Raw genomic sequence first — 27590 nt, forward strand, 5'->3', positions numbered from 1 at the left:
TCGAGGTTTGTGCACTTAAGTTACACATATTATACTTAAATTAAAAAATTAAAGAGGAAATACCCTCTGTAGACAACGAGCCGAGGCAGAGAAGCCACATACAGAGCCCACGGCTCAGCTGAGGACTCAACTGCCAGACACATGAGTAGAAAGGTCTCTAGATGATTCCAGGCTTCAGCCTTCATGCAGCAAAGGCAAACTCTTGCTTTGTTCTGTCCAAATCTGTGACCCACAAAAACCATAAGAGATGATAAAATGATTGTGGTTGCGGAGTGATTGTTTTGCAATAAAAGTAGCTGTAGGAGCATCAGCTGGCACTGCCACTAGCAATGTGTGAAAATGACTCTTTCGCTGTACCTACCCCTGCAGCCAAGGTCACCATCTTCAACAATCTTTGCTGATTTGATTGCAGAGAAATAATGCCACACTTTCTTCTATTTTGGTGAAGTTGGACTTTTTCCTACATGTAAATTAACGAAGTATATATATTTTTTATTCCTTTGGGATTCCTAATGGTTTATATCCATTGTCCATTTACATTTTGGGAACACTATGCTTTAAGTCACAATTTACGTGGATTCCTTATGTAATAAAGATTTAAAAGGCCTTTGGGGTTTTTGTTTTTGTTTTTGTTTTTTCAGATGGGGGGAAAAAGTTAAAGAACCAGACACGAAATCTGTATGAGACTCAGAACACTGAACATTTGGCCAATTGCAGTAGAGCAGCTTGTTTTCTCCTTCACTGATTTGCTGAATGGTGTTCAGCCCTTGGTGTGACCTTGGTTTCCAACAGTAGGCGGATCCCCAAGAGGATATTAAGCTAATGGTGATGATAGGAGGCTCTGTGATTCTTAGGAATAAGAATAAGATGCTTTGCAAAGTATTTGGTGAACACGGGATGACTTGAACATAGGGAAAATGACTCAGTTGAGAGTTTGGCTTAATATTAAAATAGTGTTCAGCATTTTTCCATAAATTACCACTTAGGGCGGAGGAAAACAAATGTATGATAGAGGAATCTAGAGCAGAGCTTTTTCCATGAAATCTTCGGTTCCAGCCTTAGGATTCGTGCAAAGTTTGTATTCCATTTTTTTTCATGTTTGTATTAATGTGAAAGAAATATTTTCGCCCAAATCTTTGAGAAAATTGGAACCCAAAGGGAGAAATGTCATGCTTATATTAGGTTTTTAACATCCCAAACACACTGCCATATCCACCTGAAGACACTTGTACCACACTTTGGGAAGCACAGAATGCTGCTACACAACATAAACAGAACTATAATATGAATATATCTATTTTTTATCCAAATATGTCACTGCAGTCATTTGACTATGAATTGCAAAACTGGACCCTCTTGCTTTTTGCTTACATAACTTATTCATTAATTACTTTATTCAACAAATATTTATTGTCTCCTCTGGACCAAGCATTGCTGTCATTGCCAAGATATATATGTAAATGAACTAATCAGATTTTTAAAAAATCCCTCCCCTTGTGGAGTGTACATTCTAGTGGAGAAAGACAATTAGCAATACACATAATAAACAAAAGTTAGGAAGAGTAGAAATAAAAAGAAAAGAGTGGAGTGAGGAGATCAGGACATATGTGCCCTGCTTGGGTGGGGGGGTGGTGGAAGATAGAGTTCAGTGACATTTGAACAAATTTTGAAGGTACTGAAGGAGAATTGAGTGAGAGAAAAGAGGAGGAATCCAAAGATATTTGGGACCAAACCATGTAAATCAGTGTAAGGACTTTCACTAGAAGTCAGACTGAGTGAAATAAGAAGCTGTTGTGAGGTTTTGAGCAGAAGAGCAACACGATCTGATTTAACATTTCAGGAAGACCATACTGGCTGCTGCGTCAAAGAAGATATAAGCAGGAGCAGGAAATCTTGTCAGGAGTGTATTGAGATATTCCAAGCAGGAAATAATGGTAGCATAGAGCAGGATGGTGGAAAGGGGTCAAAGGGGATATATATGAAGGTACGTCACATAAGATTTGCTTACAAATTTCACGTTGGCTTAGAGAGAGAGAGAAGTCGAAGATGACTTCACATTTTTTGTCCTGAGCAACTGGAAGAGCAGCTGAAATGGGGAAGGCACATGTGCTACGGGTAGATGAGGAGTTCAAGTTTGAACATGTTGAGTTCAAGACGTCTGTTAGACATCCCGGAGGAAATGGGAAGTCGGCAGTCGGGTGTACATGTCTGGAGTTTGAGAGGTCTGGACTTGAGATAGAATTCTGGAAGTCACCTGCACATACATAGTATTTAAAACCATGAGACTGGAAGAAATTCCCAAGGGAGTAAGGAGAGAGAGAGAGAGAGAGAGAGAGAGAGAGAAGAGAAGAGGAGAGGAGAGGACCAAGGACTAAACCCTGGGGCACTCCAAACAGGGAAAGGTTGGGAGTAACAGGAGAAACTAATTATGGAAAGCAAGAAAGGAAATCCAGTGAAATAGAGGGAAAATCAAGAGTGTTTTATTGAGAGCCAAGCAAAGAGAGTTTTTTTTTTTTAAGATTTATTTATTTGAGAGCAAGAAAGAGAGTCAGAGACACAGGCAGAGAGAAAAGCAGGCTCCTCACAGGGAGCCTGATGTAGGACTCGATCACCTGATCTGGGATCACGCCCTGTGCCAACCGCTGAGCCACCCAGGTGTCCCCGAAGGGAGTTTCAAGGAAGAGGAAGTGACATCTGCCTCAACTGAACTCTTGCATGAGACCAACGGCGCTGTTGTCTCTGTGTATCACCCATGGCCTCCATCTCCTTACTGATCCTTTCTTTTCCCCTATACAGGTAAGCAGCACAGAGCTGAGCAAAACCATCTCAGTGGGATCCATCTCAAGTTAAGACTCTAGCCAACCCGAGAAAATTCGGCCACACAAGAGAGATAGGATCCCAGCCTTCAGAATTTATTGCAAAATTTTGGATTCATTTTATGGAAATCAAAAAACAGGTAAGTTGTGTGGGGAGGTATTACTGTCTGTTAAGTCTACCCCTACTCTCTTAAGCCTGGCTCTCCTGTACGTGATGTGAAAAAGTACAGAGACCGACAAGGTCTTTCTTGAGAGAACGAAAGTGGTGAGACTAAGTGGAAACATGCTTCCATAAGCATGTGGACCTCCTTGCTAGCCAGAGATCCCATGGGGGCTTGTTTACTATAGGCTTCTGTCTCCTGCAGTACCAGGGAAGCATATAAAGCAAAACAGTTTCTACTGTGTTCAAAAAAAAATGTCTGCACAACTCTGGGTGTGACTTGAGAAGGAACCTTATTAGCCAGGTGTGAACTTTGTCTCCTTAGAGGGAAAAGCCCTAGAACTGATATCAAAGGCTGAGTCTCACAGGAACCATGAATTGCAGATGACCTTGCTCAAGCCATTTAGCATTGGTGAGCTCATGAGAGCAGGGTGTGGAACAGCAGGAGTGGTTGTGCTGATTCGGAATTCTTTCCCATCCAGTGGGCTGACGTGCAATGTGCTCGGTTCTGGGTGCCACGTGAAATAAGGGACAGTGACAAAGTAGGACAGCTCTGGAGCACCATTGACCATGACAGCAACTCACATTGGTGAAGAATGATTGGAGGGATAGTCATGGGCTATTAACCTAGAATACGCAGACATGAACTAAGGTGTGTATTTTAGAGCTACGCACATGTGTGCATTTTTCTGATTACCCACCAAAAATGTATACCAAAGGGGTAGTTTGTCCAACTTGGGACAGAGATGTTGACAGGATTCCCCAAATTATCTTCAAATACTAGACTTAATTTGGGTAATGTGTTCTAGCAGAGGAAAACAGACCTCAGTTCAGATGCTAGCTAATCCTGTGTCTTTTCACACTTAATTATCTCTCCAGTTATTTGTTTCTTTGTTTTTGTTTTTTTTTTAAACTGGAAGATAATCTTTGTCTTGAAAGAGGTCCCAAGGACTGGAAGTAATGTTTGCAAGACTTGACGCACCGAAAACACTTCCTGTGCGGTGGCTAGTATTATTACCGTGCATAACACCCGATCTCTGAGTCAGGACCAATGGATAAAAGCCATAAAGGGGTGCATTTGAACTCAATTTTTTTAATCTAACAACTTGAACAATTTTTTAAATGAAATAAACAGCTTTGTGGGATCCTGAACAACCATCTTGAAGACACTCATGTACAAATGAGGGATCTACAGCTCTCAAAGATACCGTAAAACAAGCACTGTTACTGCTGAGTTTGGAATGGTTTAATTAAACAGGTTATGAGGTCATTTCCAAAAGTAAAAATCTTATATTTGTAGGCTTCAGTCTCTTGTGTCTCTTGCATATATGATCACATTTCTTGCATTTCTACGTACTGCTTATACCGTAGAAATATCCTTACGGTCTTCTGAAGACTGAAGAGACCATACAGTATTTCTAAAGCATAAAGCACCATCAACACAGAAGGGATTGTTTTCTGAATTTAAACCCAGCAGTCCGTGTAATCTCTTACAGTAGGTCTTCACTTCCTCCTGCAGATCCATATCCCTCCTTTTCAGTTGGAGAGAGAATTGGGAAACTTCCAAGCACAGATTAGCTCAACAGGGCTTGTTTTGCATATTTAAAAGGTTCGACTCCATAAACTGAAGAGTTGAAATCATGGCTATCTGCTGTGGGTGATTCATCCAGAGGCATTTTTTAAATCTGCATTGTTTAAATGGATAATCTTTGTAGTCCAGTTTTACCAGGTGAGTGCCAAGTCATTCTTCGATGCCTCAGATCCCAGTCCGACTCATGAGATGGGTCTGAATGTATAATTTAGATTCTATCGTAAAGAGGAACAAACAGTCCAGATGAGAATAACCAGAAGAGAATTAAATTAAGAGAGTATTAGAGATCCAAGCCTGGGTGAACAGTCACTGATTTTTGTTGGATAATTAAGCAGACCAGTCACCGAGGAAAACACTTTGATTCTAAGTATTTGTGTAACGGGTTTGTAAGCCAGTAGCCAGGACCATAGCCGAGCAGTGTGGATAATCTCAGCAGCCCAGGCCCGGAGTGGCCCAGCTCTGACATGGCCACGCAACTCTACGGTCGTGGCTTTGCTCCTCCAACTCTGCATCTTCGGGGTCGTCAGCTGAGAAATGAAGATTGGAAGGGATTAAAGTCACTTTCAGTCTTCAACGTAGTTTGTCTCCTGAATATTTCTACTCAAATTCATGGATTTGATCTGAGCTTATTAAACTCTGTTTATATAATCCTTTCATGATAGACAGTCGTAGAATATGGGCAGTTGCCTAGGGGACCCCATATGAGGCCGTGGCTCGGAAAGACAGTCCTTAATAAAAAGGAGAGCCATCTATATGCTGACACCCGAAGCTCTTGTACCTTCCGCCTGAGATCATTCTCTCTCCTTTTCCTCTGATCCCCAAGGCAAAGCGGATGGGCCAGGTCCCCTCCTCTAATTATATGTGACCATCCTGCGTGTGATCTTCATACGCTGCAGTTTTGCTCTCAAGTCTGTCTTTAATGTGTAAGAATGCCGGGTGCTAGTATGAAAATAGAGGACATGTAATAGGACTTACTGTGAGCTCTGCATCCCCCAGAGATAGCTCCAAATACCCAGCTCTTAGGGACAACCAGTCTTAAAACAGTTCTCTCTTTCTGCGTATCACTTACTACTTCCTGACATCACAGGACATATTTATCTGTCTATTGTGTATCTCTGTCACTAGGCTGTAAACTCTTTAAATTTGGATGTTATCTCCCTTATTCACCAGTACATAGCCCTGGCCTAGAAATTATACATAAAACGGTTGCGGATTATAGGATCCAGGACCCTCTGTCTCCTTGCTTCCTTTCCTCCATCGTCTAAGTACTCCATGGAATACTGGGAACTGCCCACAGGTGCATCTTGTTCTCTCACAGAGCAGAAAACGGAAAACCATAAGTGTTCAGTATCTGTCTAAGGCCACAAAGTCAGTGGCAGATGCAGGGAGGGTGGTGCTCTGCTCCTGGTGTGCTCTCCACTCTGCCAAACCACCAAGAAGCCTTTACAAGCAGATAAATCCATTCCTCAGGGACTCTCCCTATTTGTTTATGCATCAAACAGGAAATTCGTTTCTTTTTAACATTCTTGTCTTTGGTGCCCGACCCAGAGCTCCAGATGTCCATCATTTCCAGTCTCCTATAAAGATCTGAGGTCACATGCCTTTCCGGAGTCCCCACCCAGGGCCATTTATTCCCCCAAAGGAGCTGGAGACCAACTGCTCCCCTGCCCATCCTCCCTCATTGCCTCTGGCTCTCTTTGAGCCACCAGAGGACAGAGGGCTGATGGGGCAAAGCCTGTGGCAGTCCTGCTGATGAAGAAATCTCCCATATTGCAAGTCCAGCTGTTAACACGAATGACAGTCAACCAGGAGGAATCACAGAAACAGATGCCTCGAGCGCCCAGTTCCGGTGACTGGGAAGGGGCTTCCGTGCCAGGGCCCACAGTTCACCCTTTGCTTTGTTGAGGAAGCCTACGGCCTAAAGATTTAATGGGGATTGACAAGAGTGGAGCTCTTCATATCATAAAAGTACTAAAGACCCAAAAAAGACCCTTTAAGAGGAGGTGGCCTTCGCCTGGGAGGAAGGGAGATGGATGAAAGAAAGAGAATTGCTGGGTTTTTACCAAGCAAGCTGGTTCCTATTTAAAATATAAAAGATGAGAAACATAGGCATGACAACAATGACTGTTGTGACTGTTTTAATTAGAGAAAAATCAATAATATGTGCTATGGATGAAAGATGGTTTGGCTGTGTTTACTTCCACCGCCTGTTGCTCGTAAACATGCATGCACAGCCCTGTCAGTGCAGCTCGTGCAGCCTCCACGTCCTTTGCGGAGAGACGAGCCCAGGCGGGGAGCACGGGGACTGTGGCTGGGGTTGTTGGAGAGCTCTGGGGCACTCTGGAGGGAAGGAGCGAACGCCTCTCCTGCCACCCACTGGAAACCCTCCTTCCACGTTCCGCTTTAAAGAGGCAAGACACAGAGAAGCACAACTGCGAGTGAGGGGTAGGAAATGCAGAAGGAAGAAAGAAATTTGGGGAACAGAAAAAGATGAGAAGGGTCAAAAAGGAACCAAACAACACAGACTCACAGGCATTACAGTGGGACCGCCACATGCAATGGCTTGCTGCCACTTAGACCTTTTGGAGCTCAAAGCATGTGTACCTTGGTCGAAGGAGATAATCTGGGTTATCTAAGGATGGTGGGATTGTAGTTGATTTTTATTTTCATCTTTATATTTTTTCTCTGCTTTCCATTTTTTTCTACCATGAACATGTCTTATATTAGTCCACAAATGGCTCTGCCATGTTTCAGCTGTGCTTTCTCAAGCAACAGTCTTAACCCTTTGTGCCTTAGTTTTCTCAGCTGTAGGATGGGCATTAATATACCATCATAGTTTTTTATAATAGTTATAAAGAGCCAATCACAATTTTATTTTTTTATTTTTTATTTTTGTTTTTGTTTTTGTTTTGTTTTGTTTTTCCAATCACAATTTTAAGCACAGAGTAAGTACTTAACAAATGGCCATTGTTATACTAGCATAAAAATGACATTTTATTTTTTAAGAAGCTAGGGAGAAGAAACAAGTTCAGCAGAAGACCAAGCGTGCCATTAGGAAGGCCTTCCTTATCACTTTAGTTTTCCTTCCAACGTTTGCCACCTTATCAAACTTTTACTCCCTGAGATGGTGTTCTGAAAAGAATCAAAAGAAGCGTCAGCCACCTGTCCCTCACTCAAAATCACCGAGTTTGGAAACTGGGTCCAAATCCTCCCATGTGCTGACCCTGTGCTCACAGCTGGGGAGTCCCCCCTTCACCATGCACAGCTGTTCCCAGGCAAACTTCTACTAGGGTTTAAATCAGCCATCCCTCTGCAGGGATTTGAACTACCTGTAGGGATTTGAATTCTTCAGTGCCCCCTCTGAATTTATCTTTGTGTTTGATCTGTCTCTCATTGAGAACGTTGTCTGCTAACCAGATAACAGCAGTTATGGAAGGGCACAGGATAGACCAGTTCTCTGGGCCCCTTTTCACAAATAAAACTAAGGATTGGATGATGTAATGTTACTCCCTCCTATAAAATATTCCTCCTGGAATATTCTGTGTGGTGGTCTAAGGTATTCTTTTTTTCTCTGAAAGCCAACACACTACTTCACTCAGGTAGTGTTTTATACTTGTATTTTAAGGCTGATTTTTTTTTTTTTTACTATGGAAGATGCTTTACCCTTTATGAGTAATTTCATACATCATCAACATATGAGAGATGAAATGTTGGTCCTCATTGCCTCTCTAGGTGGGAATATGGGAAGCCTGGAGACACAAATGACCTGACAGAAACAAAAACAAGATCCGCTTCAGGTATGTCCATGCAAAGTCACTTGGAAACCCAGAACACAGAAGCGTATGTATGTCACATTTCCTACAGGATTTGGTGTGAAGTTTTTATTGAGCTCAGCATAGAAACTGAGATTTACCCAATTTGTCTGACAGTAGGGAGAGTGGAAAATAGTAATATGGTAAAAATATTACAACATAGTTCATTCTCCAAACAGCCATCAATATTTTTGCAGGCTCTAGTGTTTCTTTGAAGCTATTCAGGAAAGCAACCTGAATGTAGTGATAGAAAAAGATCAGGGTGTATATTTTTCAAATAACAGAAAGTCAACTGCTTTAAAGCTACTCCTTGACAAATATCACTTTAGAATTAGAACAGAAAAATATCTCTAATGAGGAAGTTTTGGCTGGTTGTAAAATTTAAAGGGCCAAGGACATTTTTTAAATGATATAATAAAGGCAATATATTTGGAGATATGTCCAAGTTTTAGGTCTAAAGACCCTGCTGGGAAGTAGAAAAACAGTAAAAGGTCTGGGCCTGAATTATAGGCTCATTATGGTGGGCTCATCAAGGGAGTGAGTAGGAGTTTGAGGACTCCTATTTCCCCAATTCACAACCTATCACAAAGTGATGGTGGTCAAAAAAGTGTGGCACTGGCATAAGGATAGAGATATAGACTGATGGAATAGAATTGAGGCTGTATGTCTGTGGCCAGTTGATTTTTCAACAAAAGTGCCAAACCATTTAATAGGGAAATATATTTTTCAGCTACAAATGTTGAGACAGCTAGATATCCACATGCAATAAGATAAAGGTGGACCCCTGATTTGTCAGATCATACACAAAATTCAACTCAAAAGGGATCAAAGATCTAAATAGAAGAGCTAAACACTGTCAAATCCTTAGAAGAAATCATAGAAGTAAATTTTCATGACCTTGGATATGTCAGTGGATCCTTAAATATGACTTTTCCAAAGTGGTAGCAAAAATAAATAAATTGGACTTACTTAAAATTAAGAATGTTGTGCATCAAAAGACTATCAAGAAAGTGGAAAGAAAACCACAGTATGCAAGAAAATATAGACAAATCAAGTATCTGATAAGGGTCTAATATCCAGAATATGTAAGTACATATAACTCTTACAACTCAACAATAAAAAAGACAAACAACTCTATTCAAAAATAGGCAAAGCACTGGAACCTTTCTGTAAAGAAGATATACCAATGGCCAACACATATGAAAAGATGCTCAACATCATTAGTCATTAGGAAAATGCAAGTCAAAACCCTGTGATATTCACACCCTCTAGGATACCTGTAATAAAGAAAGAGAAAAGAAAAAAATAAGTGTTGGTGAGAATATAGGGAAATTGTGCATTGCTGGTGGGAATGTAAAATGGTTCAGCTGTTGTGGAAAACAGGTGGGCAGTTCATCAGAAAGAAAACATGGAATTACCATATTGGCATAGCAATTCTACATACACTTAGGTGTGTCACCCAAAGAACTGAATACGCCTGTTTTCAATTTGTTCTCAAACAAATACTTGTACGTGAATTTTCATAGCAGCCAACAATTGCCAACTCAAATGTTCCTAAAAGATGAAGGGATAAATGGATTATGGGTATATACATACAATGGAATATTAATTCAGCTATAAAAAGAAATGAAGCACTGATACAAGCTACAAGGTGGATGAACCTCAAAAACCATTATAGTAAATTTTAAAAGCCAGGCACAGACTGTTGTTACATGATGTATGATTTTATTTATTTATTTTTAAAGATTGATTTATTGATTTGAGAGAGAGAGAGTGCTGTGCAGAGGGAAGAGCAGAGCGAGAGGGAGAATCTCAAGCAGACTCCTCCTCCCCGCTGAGAGCAGAGCCTGACTCGGGGCTGGATCCCAGGCCCCCAAGATCATGATCTGAGCCAAAATCAAGAATGGGATGCTCAACTGACTGAGCCACCCAGGCACTCTTGTATGATTTTATTTATTTATTTATTTATTTATTTATTTATTTATTTATTTTTAATTTTTTTAGCCTTTGTATGATTTTATATACATGAAATATCCAGAAATATACATAGATATTTATTTATTTATTTATTTATTTATTTATTTATTTTTAAGTTTTTTAGCCTTTGTATGATTTTATATACATGAAATATCCAGAAATATACATATTTATTTATTTATTTATTTATTTATTTTTAATTTTTTTAGCCTTTGTATGATTTTATATACATGAAATATCCATAGAAATAGTGGATTGGTGATTGCCAAAGGCTGGGGAGAAGAGGAAATGAGGATTAACTGCTAAATGGGTACAAAATTTTATTTTGGGGTAATGACAATGTTTTGGAACCAGATAGAGGTGGTGGTTACGCAACACTGTTAATTCTTCACCCTAAAACGTCAATTTTAAAAATAAATAAAAATAAACAGAACATTAATGTTATGCAAATTTCACTTTAATAAAAAAAATAAAAATCAACTTATAAGCAATAAAAAACAAACAAAAAAACAAAGAGCACCAGTAGAATATGGGGAACACAAGCTGCCACGTACCAGTTCACGTGGGTGGAGCTGTTCCTCTCGCCTCTTTTCATTTGAGACCTCCTCTGCTCTAGGCAGTCCACACAAGGCCACCTCTCCCAGCCAGACAGACAATAACTTTAAAGCTCGTCCCTCCACCCCCACCTCCCACCCTGCCTTTTGGGTCTTAAAAGCAAATATGCAGTCTTGAGGAGGGAGGGGGTGAGGAGGATCATTTTCTCATAATAGACCAAACCACTTGGGCCAGCAATACTGAGGTAAAACATACTGAGGTTATAGGTTAAGGAACTGAGAGCTAGATGGTTCTGTAATTGTGATGATTACAGCTGGCGTTTTAAAAGTTATTACCTTTCTTTTTTTCCTACGAAGCAAGCCCACACACCTGACGTTCTCGTTCCGTTGTGTGTAGAACCTTCCCTCTCCCGCCCTTGCTCCTCGTTCCGTACTGTGGAAATGTGTCTGCTTGACAACATATGCATAAGTAACGTTGGGCTCGGGATCTTGAGAGGCGCCGAAGTTCCCACAGCCCAGTCTTGCCGCTCAGCTTGTTAGTAATGTCAGCTAGTCGGGCCTTCCTACTGTTCAGACGATTTCACTCCTGTGGCTTCTTGGCTGGGTTTGGGGAATCACTATATGAGGTGAGTGAACTCATTGGTGTGTTGGTATTTTAAACTGTGGTCAGAGGGCCAAAAAAAAAAGGAAGGCTTAGTTCATAAAAGACATTCATTAATGATACTGTCTTCCCCGTCTTCCCGAGTAGGGTGTAAAACAGATCTGTTAACATCCAAAATAAAAACGGAGGTGCCGAGGATTATTATTTTTACGTGTCTTGCCTAAGGAAGAAATGAAAAGACACATGAAATGAAAAGATGCATAAGACAATGTGGTGATTTTGTTCCAGAGAAACATTTGGGCCCTTTCCCTGGGAAAGGGGGTTAAAAGGTTGTCAGTGCTTTCTCCAGGGGCTTCGTCTGACAGTGAACATGTGTTTCCTCCCTTTAATCGACTCGCCAGTAGCCAGAAAGCTGCTTGTTTTCTGCAGAGGTTGTCAAAAATGATTTCAGTCTGGAGACGATGAATGATAAAAGAGGTTTTCAAACACGGTTTTGCACTGTAGCATTCGCAGCCCCAGAGAGGAAAGATTGTATTACAATCGCGGTGCAAAGGGCCGTGTTCCCCTGGCAAGAAAACAGGGCCTCCTCAACCTGTTTGATGCGTCCTGGTGTCTCCGGGAGCTGGCAGGCCCAGGGCGGGACTGCCCGGAGACGATGGTCCCGAGAAGTGGGGCTGAGGAGCATGACGTGAGGGAGAAAAATCCAGAGCCTCTCCGAGAGCATCTTCCCGCTGCGGAAGCAGGCAGGGCGCCCGGGTGCCTTCCGTGTTCCCTGCCCCGGATTTATGGGCATCATAAGCCAGTATTGATGGGGTCTGTGTTTGGAAAACTCCAGAGGTTAGTTATGCCTTCCCAAAACACATGACGCAACCTCAGCATGCAAAGAAAAATGAGGCTTGCGATTCTCTGACATTTCCATTTTCTCAAGAGGGGAAAAAATAGAAAGCTGTGGTCATGTCAGTTCAACAATCCTCTGTTCAAGTGTCCGCCTCATTCCTATTTTATTCTTCCTGGAACTCCACTCTTAGCCCAATAAGGTGAACCTAACAGACAGATGATAAACTCCACAGTTATTATTTGCCTTTCAAGCGTGAGATCCTGTCCTTCACTTTTACACACACGTCAGGACCAAGTGCAGGGTTACTTCGGCCCAAAGAAGCTCCCTGGAGCATGTCTGAGATTCAGTTTGCAAAAACAAAATTTGATTTATCTGCAGCTTTTCAGAGACGCATCAATGATGTAAATCAAAGTGTTGGGTATAACAACTCACAACTTCCTGCTGAACTCCCGAACCGAAGAGGAAAAGCCTAGACCACGGTTTCCTAGAACCTCGGGCTGACAACCCGTTTCACACAGGGGGTTTTTACTACCGTCTTCTAGGTGGTATCCACAGGCGTGATTCACCCCCTTCCCCTCTGCCTGCGTAGCCAGATTCCCGAACATCTCCTGAGCAGCAGCTTGTCTTCCTTTCTTTATTGCTTCGGACATTATTTAAAATATTTTTAGCAACACCAGTGGCAAATATTCCTGCCCCCGCAAAAAGAATTAAAATAAAATAAATAAATAAAATAAAAAGGTCAGGCTGATAGGTGGCAAGTCCATCCAGTAGCCCAGGAAACCAGAGAGGAGACGCAGGCAAGCTGAGTGCCAAACTGGCATTTTCGTCTGATTCTAATTTCTCTTCCAGCTCTACAATTTTATCACCACACAACTCATTCTCTGAATGTAATCAGGAAAGAAGTGTGGATGGGGAGGGTCAGAGGCACCGCACAACAGGTGCATGAAAAGAGCTGGGTAGCACCTTGCAAACAGTCCTTCCAGATTCCAATCATAAATACATTGTGGGCGCCAGCTTTCACCATCTGAGCTAACGACATACGCCACGGGCTGAGTGATGTGACAGTCACAGGGAAGGACAAACTCTCAACGAGTAACATCCTCTGCAAAGTCTGAGCTGATGATCTTCCCGGTGCCAACATATTTGGCCAATGTCAGAGCAATTTGGCTAAGTGGGCTCAATCCACCGCTTTCAGTCTATTGTGGTTCATAATCCCTATTCAGGATGGAGTGTGCGGCAGCCTAATGAATGTGGTAATGGAATCCTTGTGTATGTTTTTCCACAGCAGGGCGCAGATTAGCATAAGTGTCATATTCTGTAGGCTTGCCCACTCGTACTTCTCAGGCGTTGCGTACACTGGGTATTTTTCAACTGGATAATAACGAGATGAATACGTCCCACATATGCAGGGAGAGAGAGCTCACCATTTTCGGAAAGCAATCTGTAATAAATCTCACCTGGAGGTGCACTATGATAGATTAACTTTGCACCGTTGCTAAAAAATGTAATATTTTACACCAAGGATCCTGTAATCGGAGAAAGGAAGAATTAGATTGAATTTCATGCGGAGTTTTAAAGAATGTTGTCATTTTCGACCATGGAGTTAGGGAACACTTTATAGTCCTCCCAGTTTCCCATACTAGGAGCGAGTTCAAAGCTCTCTCTGCGCGTCACAGTTACTCAGAGTTGATGTTTTGTTCTCAGAGATGCCAAGTGGGAGAGAAAGACGCTCGATGGGAAAATTTCATGGCAAGAAACAGGAGAGGGGGTGGGGAGGTTGAAAAAGCTAGCTCGCTTACTTGTTCTCCTTTAAAGATTAGAGGCTAAATGGAAAGGCAAGCTCCAAGGAAATTTTTCAAAAGGCATTTTCTTCCGATAGCCCTTTGAAGGCTATGCCTCAGTAAATACAAATGAGATTATTTGGAAGTTCCCTTAAGATAGGAATTAGACCTCATAGCACTCATACGGTTTTCTAGAAAACCACGGTCAACCTTTCTGGCTCTGAGTAATAAGTAGTGGTCCCACTAGTCTGTGACTTCAACAGAACTTAAGGAAAGCTTCAGATAAATGGGGAAGCCCCCAGCCTTCCTCTCCCTTTCTGCTACCGACGCAAAGGTAATTTATTTAGTCCGAGTCATTGGCCTCATCAGACCATATGCATGAAATTACAGATTTTTTATTCCAATTGCTCTATGATTCGAGCCAGACAGCCAATGGGTTTGGGAGAGAATGGCAAGTTAAGGATGAGAGAGAGAGAGCCCCTCCGGTGAACCAAATGCCCCCATCCCTCCTTCGGGGAGGGGGTCCTGCTTCGGAGAGTCCCCAAATTTATGGCTTGATTAAGGAGAGTGTAGGTCCACGGCATGCACACGACTTAAGTGGTGGTTTAGTATGACTAATCAGAGTGGTTTTCCTGGCACCCAGTGAGTATCAATATATATAGGCTGGGATTGCAGAGCAGGTCTTGATGCTTTTAAGCGTGGCAGCAGGGGACCAGCCTGAGTCTATTAATCAGTCCAAGGTAAGTGCTGCCTCTATCTCATATTTTAATCCCCTCCTTTCTGCCATGTTAAAGAAATTCTGCCTGTGGCTTAAATAACATTTAGGAATGAAATTGTTTGCCAAGTGAACGAGACAATCAAACCAGTCGTTCAGAATTGGGGATTAAATATGAATCTCATTTACCTTTATTATCCATACATTTCTCGCTAATCATCATAACTCAGACTATTTAAACTTCATTGAAAACGTAGCCAGTAATGGAGTGCCGTTAATATTTGTTTGTAATGATTCCAGCCTGAGCTGAGCAAATCTTGGGAAAGCCAGTCCACCTCTCCTTGTGTTCGGGAAGTGGGGAGAAAGCAAGTCGGAGGATCCAGCCTGATCTCCTCCAGTGGCCTCTTGGAAAGTCCAAATTCCAGTCGCCGGCTTTCCTCCCAGGCATCTCTTCCTCGCATGAAAGTATCAGCAGAATGAGGCTTTCCGAAAGAAAACTCCTCCAACGCCTGGCTCCATGTTGAAGTATCTTTCAGAGTCAGCTTTCCAGCAATAAATGCCACCGAGCTAGTTAACTGAGACCACCGTCTGCAGAAGGAATTCCAGTTGGACATTTCATGGAGGCAGACCTCTCCCACCCCCACCTCGAGCCCCTTTCATCACCCATTCCCTCGAATGTGGTAGAAAGAGACTGGGTGGCAAGTGTATTTGAGACTCCAAGGAAAAGGGCTGTAAAGTCAACCTTGGTAACTTCACTGAAACAGTATATGTGTAAATCCATCGAAAATCCCTGGCCTTTTACAACTCCTGTCCCAATGGAAATCAGATCATAGGACTGTTTACAAGAGACCACGATTCATTTGGATAAAGACCCATGACAGCACAACCCAGGATTATTTGAAATTTTAGTAACCTAAGCTTTAAAAATATTCTAAAAGCAAAATAATGAGGGGCAGGTAATTGCCACGAGCTAATTACTTATGATATTTCATATATATAATCGGCGAACAATCTCCGTAAATGTCAGCTCGTGGCACTTTGGCAATCACTTGTAATTTTTATTGTTTAAAGAAATGTCAACATTTCCATTTTCCCCAACTTCAGTTAACCTGGGCCCTCCACATGGCTACATGGGCCACCAGAAGAGCACGGTGCTCGGCCGTTTCATAGCTGAGCCAGGCCCCGGTTGAGCTATGATTTTGCTACTACGGAAACAAAACAAACAACAAACAACAAAGAAAGGTGTGAAGGGCATACCAAGCAATTTCAATGTTAAAATACAAGATGACAGAGACATTTCTGATTTTCAGATCAAATAGATTTTTTTTTTCCCACATTTCAGTCATTTCATAAGCTTGGGGGAAAATTTCAGGAAATACAGGAACTTGTTTTGTTGGTTTGCTCTTTTTCTTGTTCCTCTGTAGCCACTTGGGCATGATGATTCTGAACAATGGAACTCCACTAGAAGACTCTTTAATGGTCCAGAGGGAAGAAAAGAGAGCTGAAGGCGATGCACGGGGTGGACAGGAGCGGGGCCGAGCAGGTCTGAGGCCCACCGCTGCAGCCAAGGCCCTCCGGTCCTCTCACTGCCTTCTCTGCTGTGCCACCAGCACCGAGGCCTCCTGAGGAGCCACCCAAGTCCGCTGACACTTCAGGGTGAATCATCCAGCTTCTCCGATGGGCCCCCAGGGCCCTTCCCAGAGGCAGCAGTGCCCAATACCAGAAGAGGCTTAGACAAGTTGACGCAGACAGGCCAGGGCTGCTCTCCCCGATGCTGAGCCCAGGCCGAAGCTAGGCTGTGGTCGGTGGCACCTGAGAAGCCCGAGGCGTGGCGGAGAGATCTGGATCCCCAGGGGTTAGATGAGCCAGTGGGTAGAGAGAAGCAGAGGAGTCTGGGAGCCCCGCGGGCACAGTAGCAGCCTCCCTTGGCCGGGAAAGGCAGGGCAACTGTGTCCGAACAGCAGGCCCAGAAGCGCTCTGGGGAAATAGCAGGATTGCTCCCCGAGCCGGGCTGCGTCCAGGTAGGGCCACCACGGAGAGGACAATCCCCATTTAGGCTGCACGGTTCACCCCCACCCTCTTTTCCTTGACTTTTCCAGTTTGGGGAACCTCATCGTGGCCATCTTCTCCACTAGCGTCCTATAATCAAAAGCAGATTTCACCTGTAGGATCAAAAAGATTTTGGTATGGAGCTTCAGAGAGGTTAAAGGATGGCAGATGGGGACAGTGTGAAAAGAGGAAAGATGAGAGGATGTAAAAAGGTTGTCCGTGATTGATTCTCTCACCTGCTGGCAATTCAATGGAAAAAAAAAAAAAAAAGATTATTTGAAAAAGGAAAGACATCAACACTCACTTGGCTGAATCCAAACAAACAGGAATATTACTGAAGGTTAATAGGGAAATAGGTTGCAATGTGCTTTAAGATGAATTTGGTACCATGTTTAGACTATTTTGGCCATGCTGAATTTAAAGTGACTTTCTAGGGGATCCCTGGGTGGCTCAGAGGTTTAGCACTTGCCTTTGGCCCAGGGTGTGTGATCCTGGAGTCCCGGGATCGAGTCCCGCATCAGGCTCCCTGTATGGAGCTTGCTTCTCCCTCTGCCTGTGTCTCTGCCCCTCTCTCTCTCTCTGTGTGTGTCTCATGAATAAATAAATAAAATCTTAAAAAAAATAAATAAAGTGACTTTCTAGGGGTGCCTGGGGGTTCAGTGGGTTAAACTCAAGTAGTGATCCCAGGGTCCTGGGATTGAGTCCCACAGTCGGGCTCCCTGCTCAGTGGGGAGCCTGCTTCTCCCTCTTCCTCTGCCCCTCCCCATGCTTATTCTTTCTCTCTGTCTCTCTCTCGTGCACACACACTCTCAAATTAATAAAATCTTTTAATTTTTTAAAATAAAGTAACATTCTATAAAAACTTCACATTTTCAGAAATCAAGTTCAGAGGGGCACCTGGGTGGCCCAATGGGTTAATCGACTGCCTTCAACTTGGGTAGTGATCCCGGGGTCCTGGGATCCAGCCCTACTTAGCAGGGAGTCTGCTTCTCCCTCTGCCCCTCCTCTCGCTCATGTTTTGCTCATGCTCGCTCTCTCTCAAATAAATAAATAAATCTTTTTAAAAAAATCAAGTTTGGCTTCTGAAGGGAATTACGCTTTTGTTTTGCTTTTTGTTTTGTTTTGTTTTATGTTTTGGTGAAATTGAAAATAAATGCCTTAACATTGTTTTGTCTTTGTAAAGTGGGATCCCCACCTACCTCCTCTTTTAAGAGCTATTCAATGTGTTTAGGGAAACACAGATTTGGGCAGTTTTATTCAGGTCTGAAAGAATAGAGGCACCATGAGAAAAGTGTCTTCATGTCCCTGTTTGAAACGAATGCCGCAAAATGAAAATTCTCTACAGGGACATCATTAGTCCCGTGGGTGGTTAATGGGAACATTTCGTCCCTCTCCCACAGTGTGTGATGACAGGTTGAGTCGGGAAAAGAAGGGCATTTAAATTGAGTGTTAGAGTGAGACAAAAAATTTACTGGTAATGAAGGGCTCAGTAATCGAGGGACAAATGGATTCTCATTGGGCCATGAACCCGTGGTCCATGGATGGTTTCTTAAATTCCTATTCATTGGGGTGCCTGGATGGCGTAGACGGTTAAGTTTCTGGCTCTTGGCTTTGGTTCAGGTCAAGATCTCAGGGTCCTTGGGATCAAGTCCCATGTCGGGCTCCATGCCCAGCATGGAGTCTGCTTGGGATTCTCTCTCCTTCTTCTGTCCCACTGCCCCCCCCCCCCGCCACCGCCCCTCAACTCTCTAAAATAAATAGATAATTTTTTAAAAAAATTCCTATTTTGAGAAAGTGTGACCCTTGGATCCTGAATTTGGCTAGCACAAACATTTGAAAGCAAACAAACTTTCCATTTTAGACAGACATATCTCAAAACCTTTTTTTTTCCCATTAGTAATACACAGCATGTCTATATTCTCTTAGGTCACGGTTTCTAGTCTTCCTGTATCAGTGTTTTCAGCCTTAAACCACTCTAATCCTTTTTTGGACTGCAACGGAGACACAAGTACTAATTTACAAAATCAATGAAGGCACATGCTGGTGAAGCTCAAGAAATAGAAACGATGTATGCTAGAGTAATAGAAATGTTTTTGGATCCACTTGTAATTATCCGGAAAATTTCCACAGACTTTCAGTTGGTCAAACATCAAACATAAACGGCAGTTCAGTAAATGTACGTGTTGGTTGAAAAACATTTTTCCATCAAACCACAATATATTTGGCACTTTTCAACGTTTCCTGGACACAGTGAGGATCTATGTATCCCTTTCCATCACTCTTACCCTCCCTCGCGTGTTACCCTGATGTCACCACGTTGCCACTGGTACAGTGATAATGGCGTCAGCCCTGGACTGGGATCTCTGATTGATCCACGTACGGTCTCAGTCAGGATAGGGTACCTTCAACTAGAGTAACAAAGGACTGCCAGTCTCAGTGGTTGACACAAGTTTATTTCTCGCTCATGCCGCACGTCCAGCATGGGTTGGTAAGGAAGCTTAGCTTCTTATAATCACCCGAAGACCCGGGGTGATGAGACTCCATCTCAACTTTGGGGCAAATTATGCACTGGTGCTTTAGGCCTCTCCCAGGCCCTCATACACATGACTGGCGTGGACATGTCATGAGCGGAGCGAGTTACGTGAACACCTAACTCCAAAGGGCCAGGGAAATGAAACCCCTTCCTTTACCTGAAAGGAGAACTGGGTAATTTGTGAACAGTATTAATATCTATCCTCTCTTCCTCTCTTCCTCCTCCTTCTTCTCTTCCTTCTCCTCCTTTTTCTTTTCCTCCTCCTCCTCCTTCTCCTTCTCCTCCTCCATCGTTGTCTTCTTCTTCTTCTTCTTCTTCTTCTTCTTCTTCTTCTTCTTCTTCTTCTTCTTCTTCTTCTTCTTCTTCTTCTTCTTCTTCTTTCTTCCCCTTTCCTCCTTCTTCCCCTTCTCCTCCTCCTCCTTCTTCTTCTTTTTCTTCTTCTCCTCCTCCTTCTTCTTTTTCTTCTCCTTCTCTTCCTCCTCTTCCCCCTCCTCTTTCTTCTCCTCCTCCTCATTTTTCTTCTCCTCATCCATCATTGTCTTCTTCTTCTTCTTCTTCTTCTTCTTCTTCTTCTTCTTCTTCTTCTTCTTTCCCTTCCCCTTCTCCTCCTCCTCCTCCTCCTCCTCCTCCTTTTTCTTCTCCTTCTCCTCCTCCTCCTTCGTCTCCTCCTCCTTCTTCTTATTTTTCTTCTCCTCCTCCTCCTCCTCCATCATTGTCGTCGTCTTCTTCTTCTTTTTCTTCTTCCTCTTTCCTCCTTCTTCCCCTTCTCCTCCTCCTCCTCCTTCTTCTTTTTCTTCTCCTTCTCCTCCTCCATGGTTTCTTCTTCTTCTTCTTCTTCTTCTTCTTCTTCTTCTTCTTCTTCTTCTTCTTCTTCCTCTTCTCCTCCTCCTCCTCCTCCTTTTTCTTCTCCTTCTCCTTCTCCTCCTTCTTCTTCTTCTTTTCTTCTCCTCCTCCTCCTTCTTCTCCTCCTTCTTCTCCCCAACTGAATAGAGTTTTCTGAAAGCCAGAGACCAAGTCATATTTCACTTGAAATCTGTGTAGCACAATGCTACACATATTATTCATTAACTCTTACAGTCTGAATAAAAAGCAAGAGTCATGATAATTTTGAAGATCAAAGCACTATAGCCACCATATCAGTCATTGTGTGTTTATTAAGTGCTTACTGTGTACAGTAACAACCATAATTTACCAAACCCCTACTACATAGAGGATACTAAACTAGTCACTTTACATGCATTTTCTTTCTTATTCCAATTTAAGATGCTGCATTATTGAGAGATTAACTAACTTGTCCAAAGACACTCAAGAGGATAGTAGAGACACGGTAAGAACCCGTGTGTGCCAAATGGCTATGGCCCTACTTTAGCCACTCTGGTGCTTCCAAGGCCAGAGCACTAGTCTCCTTGCTGTTTCTCAAACATCCCAGCATTGTAGCACCTCTGGGTACTTGCTGGAAATCTCCTTTCCTAGAATGGCTTTCCCCCTCTATCTTCAAGTCTTTGCTCAAATCCTAGGCCTCATCTGACCACCTTAGTTAAAATTTCAAAGCCACTTCCCCCAGCTAAGCCCAGTGCTCCCTGTCCCCTTCTCTTGCCTTGTTCTGCTCCAAAATCTTGTCACTGTCCGACGCACTATATATTTTTACTTAATTCCTTTTGTTCTCCATCACTCTCCCCAACTGGAACTCAACGGGAACTGGGATTTCGATCTCTTTTATTCACTGTTGTAATCCTTGACTCCCCCATACCTAGAACCATCCCTTACACATAGCAGATATTCAATAAACACCAAATGGATGGGTAAGGGAATGATACAGTAACAGCGCTATAGGGGATGGTTTTAGATGAAACAGAAACATTTATAATTTACAGTAATTTACTTGAATGTGTGCTAGAGAAAGTTTCAATAGCATACTTTTGAAAATATTGTTAGTGGAGATATCAAGTTCTCTTTTTTAAAAAAAATATTTAAATATGGGGCACCGGGTGGCTCAGTGGTTGAGCGTCTGGCTCAGGCCATGATCCCGGGATCCTGGCATCAAGTCCCACATTGGGCTCCCTGCTCAGTGGGGACTCTGCTGCTCCCTCTGCCCTTACCCCTGCTCATGTTTGTGCGTGCACTCTCTCCCTCTAATAAATAAAAAATCTTTAAAAAAAAACAACAAATCTATAGTAAAGAAAACTAAAATAAAAGTATCAACCAATCGATACTCTGGGCAGTAATTGGATATTACAAAAATCACAGTGATGGAACTGTGGTAACCTCGTTGCTAGATCTTGCTGTGCCTGAGAAAGTGACTTCGGTTTTGAAGGGCTGGGGAGATGGAGAGACAATATATTGCCACACAAGATGCTTGTTATCTGAGTGATCAGACAAGTGCTCTGTGATCTCAGAGGAGGAGAAGAATCTTACAGAGCGTGGTGGGTGACAGGGGTCGGTCCTCAAAGGTTGGGCAGGGACACAGAGCAGCAGCCGCCACAGAGGAAGCATCTCCTTACTGGTCCTCAGGTTGGATGTTAGGTGGACCTAGGACCAGGCCTTATAGTCAGCTCTCAGGGCTGCATCGAGCAGGCTCCCAGAGGACACGGACAACACCAGCAGCTCATTTCTGCTTCTCACCGAATATCTGGAGTCTGGTTATCACGTGTCCCACCTTCTGTGTTCTGGAGCCGGGGCCCCAGGGCAGCACTTTCTCCCCAGGGTGTCCCCCCTTTGGACAGGGAGGTATGTGGAGCCTTCACCCGCCTGCCTCTGCAAGGGACATAGGACAGACATGGCACCGTAACAAGGGGGACGAAGCCAATTCCCTCTAATGAGCAGCACCTCCTAGTTGGCTAACTCTGGGGCCCGGAGCTGCAGGGGGAGACCGTGATTGGGAAAGACACGCTTTTGCCACGTGGAGCCACTCACCAGGGACTTGGCCTCAGCATGATGCCCCTTCCACCAGGTGCTCCAAGGCTTCAGAGCCAGCGTCCCGGTATTTGGTTCGCCCAGCACCAGCAAGTTCCTGACAAAACCATCATTATGGCCAAGTGTTTCCCCGGAGAGCATCTTAGCCTGTGTCCAACTCAAACGGGATACTCAGATTTGGCCCCTGGCTCAATCCTCCAAAGGGTCCTGTGCTTCCTGGCTGCTTGGTCACCGGAGGAGGAGACCGCTGGCGGGGCAAGAGAAGAGCACGGCGAGTCGCCCTCTGGAGGGCGGCCCTTTGCAGCCAACACCTGCCCACCTCCCCAGAGGCACCTTCTGCCACCCTGGTGTCCTTTCATCTTGGCTCAAATCTCAAAAAAAAAAAAAAAAAAAAAAAAGCCTAACCTTCAAATATATTTATGAAGAAAATACGAGCTCATTGAGGCGAGGAGGGAGGGAAGTCTGGTTACTCTTACAGCCACCTGATTGCTCTCAGTCCCTCGGGGTTAATTGTGTGGAAGGAAAGAAAGCAATCTGGGGGGGGTGGTGGGAAGACAAAGGACAAGGCCAGCATTTTGCCTTCTCCATTTGAGGATGAAATTCCTTCATTCTGATGCAAGCCAATTACACTCGGATTGTACTTTTTAAAATTATGGACGCGTTAGGCTCTCTGGCAATGATTTTCAACCTCGTCTGACATTCTGTTTACGTACATCCAAGGAAACCTTATCATAACTGACCTGAGAGCCCCAAGTTTGCTAGAACATGTGTCCTTCCAAGGAGGTCTTGTTACTCTGGGCCCCAGAAAGGGTTCTTTATCACCCTTCCCCCACGAAGCCTGCTTTGGAGCCAGAACCGCCCAAGTACCTTGGCTCCCCCTGGTTCTTTCAAGCTTATCTATTTGTCCCCCAACAGAAGACCCCTTGGGGACAAGGACAGCACCGTTGTGTCCGTCGTGGGCTCACCATCAGCCGGTAATAGGACTTCGCATAAGGGCCGTTTTGTAGATTCAGGGGGTGGGTGTTAGGAGCATCGACTCCGCGCTCCTGCGGAACCGGTCCTCGCACGTGATGCCAACTGAACAGAACCAGGGAAAGCCAAGGCCACCGTCGTCTCAGATTCAAAACTGTTCCCCGCCGAACTCGATACAGACCTGCCAGTGGGGAAACTCCCGCTACCTCTCCTTCGCCATCGAGCACCAGGATTACCTCCAGGAAATTTCTAGACACCCATCTGCCCTTAGAAGAAGCTCACCCTCATTAACCTCACCGCCTCCGTCTTCACTTTTTCTCTAAGCCCCGGGTTACTTTGCATATTTTGGCATTATTCCTTGTAATTACTCTCTAGTCTCTTCATGACATTAAGTGAGATGATCCGTATTAAAATGCTGTGTACACGATCATACACTCTCTAAAGGCATATTACTTTTATGGTCGAGCCTGGAATGAAAGGAGTCGTGCCTTCATCACCTATTCGCGTTGAAACAGTGCCCTGCACCGTGCAGCCTGCCCTAAATACCCCGCTCCTGACTAGCCAATCGCGGGCAGCGGGACCGAGCCAGCGTAGGAATGACCACGGCCAGACCAGCCACGCCCGGGGCAGAGGTGTGATCCGGCTAGGACAGAAGCGTCTGGGGTCAGCCAACACGGGTGTAAGATCTGGGGCTGGCCCTTTCTGCTCATTGGCTAGTTCTGAGCCTTGGTCTACTCATCCGTGAAACGGGAGTGATGACAACGTCCACCCCGTGGAACATTGTGAGGATTCAGGGAACTGGTAACTGTCACGTAAGGGTTTCAGGAGGAACACGGGTGCCAAGCTCGGGGGGGTGAGGGGCACTCGGTAAAGACCCTGATACCTCGCAAGCACTTAGAAAAGAAATCCTAACAAGGGCAGTCCGGGTGGCTCAGCGGTTGAGCACCTGCCTTTGGCCCAGGGCGTGATCCTGGAGACCCGGGATCGAGTCCCACGTGGGGCTCCCTGCACGGAGCCTGCTTCTCCCTCTGCCTGTGTCTCTGCTGTGCTCTCTCTCTCTCTCTCTCTGTGTTTCTCATGAATAAATAAATAAAAATCTTAAAAAAAAAAAAAAGAAATCCTAACGATTCACATGATTACTGAAATCCAGATCACACACCTCAGGGGCCCTAGGGCTTACTCTGCAGATTTTCGTACCATCGGTCGGTCGCCTTAGCTAAAAGCTAAGGAAAGTCACGAGTACGCCCGTGCACCTCTGGAAAAAGTGGGGAGCCAGCTCCCTGTGTGCACAGCGAGGGCAAGGCAGCCTGTCTTGCTGCTCTCGGAACGGCCTGTCAACAGCTCGGCACTCACCTGGCAAATGGAGCATCATCCACAGAAGAAAGGCTGGAGCATCATGTGTTAAGTATTTTGGGGGGTTACTTCTCAGTAAAGGAATTGTAAAGGTGTCCGTCTGGACCCTAAGCAAGCGACAAAAGCCTTCTGTGCTTGATCTGAGCAGAGGAGAATGTACTGAACTGGGGAGCCCCCGGGAGGCCATGGGGCATCTGGGGAACCGGCCTGGGAAACAGGCGGGCGAAGTCACAGCCTGGGCCCTGGCCGCCCACCCGCACGCCCGGCTGCGCCCCCCACGCTGAGGACCTCCCTGCCGGGCCCGATTCTGCGTCCCTCGGGCCCATCCGGACACCTGACTGGGACGTGTGTCGCCAGCACCAAGGGACACGCACGTCCTGACTCCTGAAGAGCCTCACACTGTGGGGAATCTTCCAGACAATGGCTTCAAAGGCTGGGCAGACCCAAGAAGGGCAAGTGTTTTCTACGGTACAAATGATCTGGAAGCTTCTGTTCCTGTTTTCTGCAACACATACGCGCAGATACGTAGACATACAATTTTTAAAAATGCATTTTGTTTTTAAGGATGCAGCTTGCATTTCTTAAGGTATTTTTAAGTCTTTCCATACATCATTCAAAATGCACGGCGTTTTCAAAGGATCGAGGAGAAATAGTCAGAGGAACAGCTGAGAGGCCAGTGAGTGGGGCACTGGGGGCGTATGTATATTTGGATTTTAAGATGTAGCGAGAACGAAATGATCAAGAGACCAAATTGAAAAACTATGTTTGACACCTTTTTTCCTTCCCCTGCTCTGAAGGCAGGGGGATATCTAATTGCTTCTGTTTCCTCCAATAATAATCCCATAAATAACAAAAAGGCCTAGTGTGGCTCTATTCCCTCGGTATCAGATAACTATCTTGACTGTTTATGCAGTCGACGCATTAATTTTAGTGCGGGTTGGCTTTTTACTTCTTTGAAAGGAGCCTCGGACAAATCCTCTTTGAGCTTTGCATTGAGCTCGGCTTTGCAGCCAAAATAAATTAGTAAAGTCTAGAACTTTGTTTTCAGAGTTTGTCAAGTTCTTTCCAGTGAAATCTTTTTCTCCCGTTCCAGATGTTGCGGTTTTCTTGACTTCAGCTCCTATTTTCCTGCCACGTGAAAATGCCAACATGTCATTTGGGAGATTTCACGGAGAGCCAGAGTGGAGGACGCAGCTCATCTGCTGAGACGTCACCCTGAGGAGTGATTTAAATGCAGGTACTGCTTCCCTGCCTTGGGCTGAACTATGACGTAGATACAATCACGTCCCAGAACCCTTTCTTCTGATAAAGGCCCCTACGTAAAATCCGTTTGTTTTATGTTCTCCGTGGGCCAGGGCGAGGTGGAGAATTGGGGCAAATTGGGAATTATTCTATTACAATCCAAATATCCAGATCACTGGGCAAATGTTAATTTGAGGCTTGAGCTATTCGGGGGCCGGTCTCAATTTTCCACTTCCCTGTGTGTGAGGAACACAGACAAAAGCGTGTGCACAGCCAGTGAGACCAGAACCGACTGAGCCGACCCGGCGTGCCAGGCCGGAGCTTGCAAGATCGGTTTGTGGTTTGTAATGAGAGACAAGAGTCTTACTGCGTCAAAATAACGGTCACTATGTTCTTGCGTTAATATGACCGTGAACCAAAAGCGTGTAAATACATCTGGATTTCTGCGTGCTCCCTTTAAAATCTCAGAGGCAATATTGTCTTCCACTGGGACATATACAAAATGTGGCTTGAGAAGAAGTAAATTACCGAGTGAGCATTGGTGAATTTGTTCAAAGAGCGAATTTCTTTGAAGTCTTTTTCTAGTTTAATATTCTGTGGCTTTTAAATGTGACTTTCCATATATTTTATAAATTTATTCTATAAATGTATTTTATAAATGTATATGTTTATACACACACAGATGTAGACACACACACACACACGTCTGTCTTTTTATAGATTTTTTTTCATGAACTATCCCTGCTTTGATATCCTGAATATACTCATCTCAGCCTGATTTTTATCATGAGGCTAGAATATTAGAGTTTTTCTGCTCTTCAAGGACTGAGGATTATGTTTGGAAGACCACCACCTGCAAGCCTTTTAGGAGGTGCCATTGGTACTCTTTCTGACATTTTAATAAATAGGAAAATAAATGCTGCCCACCAAATTGTCTAATGTCAACACTTACCTCATCCAAAATGAGTGAGTCAGTTTTAATAGATTTACAGTATGGGCTGAGTACCTAAAAGTTTTTTCAACACCAATATCCACGACTTCTTTTCTCTGTAGACTTCAGTGTTCAGTGCCATAACTCACCTCGTTTCTCTGCGCCTCAGCCTATCTGTCCTACGGGGAAGGTAGATTTAATGATGCTAAAAGTATCTTTCAGTTCTAAGTTCATATGGTCAGGAATTTCTCAGAATTTTAGTTTCTTCATCTGTAAAAGAAAAAGGTTGGTTGATCCCACATGTAAGTGATACCACGGAGTATTTGTCTTTCTCTGTCTGGCTTACCTCATTTAGCATAATACCCTCCAGGTCCATCCATGTTGTCACAAATGGCAATATTTCCTCCTTTCTCACGGCTGAATAATATTCCTGTGGGTTGTGTGTGTGTGTGTGTGTGTGTGTGTGTGCGTTTACCATATCTTCTTTATTCTTTCCTCTTAAATGGACAAATACCGTATGGTATCAGTTACCTGTAGAATCTGGAAAAAAAAAAAGTGAAGCTTACAAAAACAGGGAGTAAAAAAGTGGTTTCTAGAGGCCGGGAGGTGGGGGAAGTAGGGAGAGGTTGGTAAAAGGTTACAAACTTCTGGCTACACGATGAATAGGTTCTAAGGATTTAATGTAAAACATAGCAACTAGAGTTGATAGCACCGTGTTGTACTAGAAGGGCTAGAAGACTGATGGATAGATG

At 44.0% G+C, this 27590-nt stretch overlaps 1 long non-coding RNA gene across 1 annotated transcript; it reads left to right on the forward strand.

Annotated features, from left to right (window-relative positions):
• The first annotated feature begins 2815 nt into the window (after positions 1-2815).
• Positions 2816-25953, forward strand: LOC112675671 (uncharacterized). Its single transcript, XR_003145988.3, has 3 exons — positions 2816-2956; positions 8300-8364; positions 25759-25953. It is a non-coding gene; the product is annotated as an uncharacterized LOC112675671 (long non-coding RNA).
• Positions 25954-27590: the final 1637 nt, after the last annotated feature.

This window comes from Canis lupus, chromosome 10 (assembly GCF_003254725.2).
Source record: "Canis lupus dingo isolate Sandy chromosome 10, ASM325472v2, whole genome shotgun sequence".
NCBI lineage: Eukaryota > Metazoa > Chordata > Mammalia > Carnivora > Canidae > Canis > Canis lupus.